The sequence below is a fragment of the Etheostoma cragini genome, chromosome 13 (assembly GCF_013103735.1).
Source record: "Etheostoma cragini isolate CJK2018 chromosome 13, CSU_Ecrag_1.0, whole genome shotgun sequence".
Classification (NCBI taxonomy): domain Eukaryota; kingdom Metazoa; phylum Chordata; class Actinopteri; order Perciformes; family Percidae; genus Etheostoma; species Etheostoma cragini.
In genome coordinates, this window is record NC_048419.1 from 15468627 (window position 1) to 15472690 (window position 4064).

Here is a 4064-nt window from a genome sequence, read left to right on the forward strand (position 1 = left end):
CAAACATTTTCCCACAGTTTTCAGAAAAATCAGGAAACATCTGATCAGATCTGAATTGGTAACAGTGTGTTGGTGCTTAATTGACACTAAGGAAGGATATCACAACGCGTTCCTTCCCCCAAATTGAAGATGTGTCAAAGCTTTGCATTCTTGTTTGTTACCTTTCCCATTCCCTCTTTGCCTGACTTTCTTGCTTTTGTTAACTATTTTTTAAATTGGCTTTATCTTATCTTTCCGTCCCATTTCTATTTTCCTTTCCCCTTACCGTCTTTCTCAGACCTTAAGTTGTTTTGGAATTCCCTTTTTTTGTGTGTCTGGAAAGTGGACTTTATTGCTACAGTTAGAAGTATGTGTTACATATTTAATCAATAAAACAGACTTCCTTTAGAGTGATATGGTCATACCGAACACAAAGTTTCCATGTACTCCCTATATGATATATATAGATATATATATAGAGATATAGACATATATATAGATATAGACATATATATATATATATAGATATGTAGATATATATAGATATATATATATTGTCTAGTGCAATGCTTGTGTCAGTCCATGCTATCATAATTAATTCAACTTTTACATAGAGTAGCTGCCCTAGAGCTAAGTCAGCCATAAATGGACAAACAACTCTTCAATCACCAAAAAATAATTGTTACAGAAAGTAAATAATAGCAAGTTTGCTGCAGCATAATAGTGATTTGTATTGTTTTTTTCTATTTAAGCTTGCTGCAGAATTAATGGATTGTGTTTAATGAAACAATCATAAAATCTTGGGGAAATTAATTTTAGTCCGTGTCAAGAGACCCTCAGATTTTAATATTTTGAGTTGAAATGACACACAAGCAAGTATTTATTAGTGTACAAGAAGATAAATATATATAATTTGTGTTCAGCGTTGCAGTCAATTCTCCAGTGCTCTAGTCAATTCTCTAACATCATTAAGCCTACAGCTCTGTTTATTTTATGGTTCCCATGATGTGTTGTTTCTTTGAACATTTTAGATTTAAAATGATTGTAAATAGCAGGTCAAAGCCTCTGAATAATGTGTGAAGATTATTGTATAAAGACGGGTCCTGCAGTGTGTAAGGCAAAAATTATGACACATTTATTTTGATTATGCTAAAGTGAAACAAAGAAGTGTAACATGGCTTCATAAAATATGTTGTGTGTTTCTCTATAATTATAATACTTCTCTGGAATCATTTTCAGCATTATAGGGCCATAAAAAGACAATCTGTTGTGTAAGTTCAGCAGCTCATCGAGCAAATTGGGAAGGAGAAGTGATTTGTATGGGTACTGGATACTTGGTTTATTACATCAGTTTTATATTAGAAAGTAATGTTCTTTTTGTGCCCTATTAGAAGAAATCTGCATGTTTTCATGATATTAAGATGATGACTGATTTGAAGATTTACTTGATTAACGTAATATATATTATATTTGACATTCATTCTTCAACAGTATTGATACTTAGTATTTATGTATTGTAACATGCCGTTAAAAAATGTGCTAATTGTCTATCTATAGGCAATACTCTTAATTTTGTGAAAAGTTGATGTCAATAGATGTTTTAGATTAGGTGTAGGATACATATAGGGATTGGAACATAAAAAATGTAGTCTGGGTTAGAGATGCATAGTAAATCTAGGATGATTACATTTTTGAAATTAAACATGAATATACTAGAAAGAATGATATGTTATAATTAATCTTTAAAGCATTTTACTTTACACTGAAAAAAGTATTGGGGAGTACTAGGAGGTGAAAAAAGGTTGTATAAAGCCTTTTGGGGCTCCAGAGAGAGCTGCGTGAAGTCTGATAAATTGCTTCTAGTGATGTAATTGAAGCAATTGGAAATGAAAGAATTCCAGAAGTGTGGAGTTAGAAAGAAAAGAGCTTACCGGACCCAAGTAGCCCGCTCCCCATCTTCACATGGATGTTTGAGCTTCCCTGTGCAGAAGGATGCCTAGTTTGACTCTAAGCTGTTTCCAGGTTCATCTGCTGAAAGGGAAAAGTTTCTCTGTGCTCTTCTTAGATCTCAGTTTAACATGTACGAGCATGATGTTGTAACATTACAACTATAGTTTTAAAGCCCATCCTTTCTTGTTCAACATGTAACTTATGTGTGATGTGGGAATTTGAAACTTTCAGTGCACATACGCTTAGACCATACTTTTCAGTAAAGTAGGAGAAATTTTTAGTCCAGTAGTTAAACCTTTGAAATTAACAATATTTGCATATTCATTAGAGTCTGGATTGTTCAGTGATGATGAATGAGTAAACATGCTTTTAAGAATATCAGATACTAATTGTTATTCAAAGCATTTAATGTCTTAAAACATGTCTGGAGGGGATCTTCCACGCATTAGTACCTGACAGTTGAATGTCAAAAAAGTGCTTCTTATATAAAAACAAACAAATAATCTCATCCATTTATTCATAACATCCACACTTCTTGTCAACAGCTATTTTCAATCAATATGAGATCTGCAGTTATGCAACATTATTGAGTGAATAAATTTACTTCACACCAAGTGTCATGTCTCTGTCTGACATTCTTCATCCAAATACGGTCCTCTTCCTGGTTTTGATGTAAACACCTGTCAGCCACCATCTGTCCATCCAGTCTCTCATCTGCCAAATGTTGTTTAGTCTTTTCTACTTACTGGTAACTCTGGCAGGTAACCATTGTTTGGGGATTGTATTTCCTGATTAAAACTGGTAAGTAGCTAAAACAATTACAATCTTTAGTAAATACGGTGACAAATCTGATTCTGTTACACATCCCGATATATTTATTATTTCTGTGAGAGAAATGTGGCATTTACCTTATGAACTATAGCTTGTATTGATAAAGTACTGTATTATAGAGGTAAAAGAGACCATTAGGGATCTTGTTTCAGATTTCAATCAATATCAACAATTATCTTAATTTGTCTGTCTCATAATAGGTTTCCTTTAATCTATTGGAATCTAAAAATAGGCAATTTGTTATCTATCTATATATATATATATATATATATATATATATATATATATATATATATACATATTCTTTGTTTTAGATTTTATGTAATTATGTTGTGCTCAGTTTTCCCAGCATTTTATTTGACTTTAGACTGTGTTCTGGATTTGTTTGATTACAAACCATTTTTTTTCTTTTGCCCTCCCATCCATCATTCCAGGCTCTCTGCATCGCTGCTATAAATTACTTGCTCTCCTTCTTGTTATCTGCTCTTGTGAGGCTAATTTCTTTCTTGACCAGGTGAACCGTGCCTATTTAAAATAAATGTTGTGTTGGTCTCACCTAAGCAAAATGTATGCAACGCAAGACATTAATAACTCGTCTCTGTCTCGCTCTCTTGCTCACCTTGCAAGGATAGGTCATTCGCAGAAATGATGGACAGGTGATCTGTGCCGGGCCGCTGTGATCTCTATAACCTTTCACTGACCTTTCCCAAGCTTCTGACCAGCCGATTAGTGTCCACCTCGTCCCTCTCTGATTAGCCCGAAAATTTGAGCTATTTGGATGACCTTTTCAGCTGAAAGGTCCACTCCCTACTCTGCTTTCCCTCTTCATACATTCGTACATCTTATACACACACACACACACACACACACACACTCACATAACCCAACACTCCACCTTAAGCAGCCCATCTCCCATCTCCCCTTTTTGCTTCTGAAGGGTAACATGATGAGACTTATCGACCACCATGTTGTTAACCACAGCAAATTTGTAGTTTCATTCTCCTAAAGCGTGTTCTTCTATTACTCTTCAGTTACTCTAGCTGCTCTCACTTCAAACCTTCTTTCATATTGCTGACCGTGAAAACCACAATTACAGCTACATTATAAAACTGGTAATTCTGCAAACTACAAAGAGGCAGTGAGTCACTTTGTGAGGCAAGCAAGGGGAAACGGAAACAGCATTTTTTATTATTTGAAAAGAAAGGTTGGTCTGACAATGTTAAAAGACAACCCGCAAAGCTTAGAATGCAACTTTGTCCTCTGTGGTCCATCAACAGCTCAGTTGGACTTCATTTCAAGCGGGA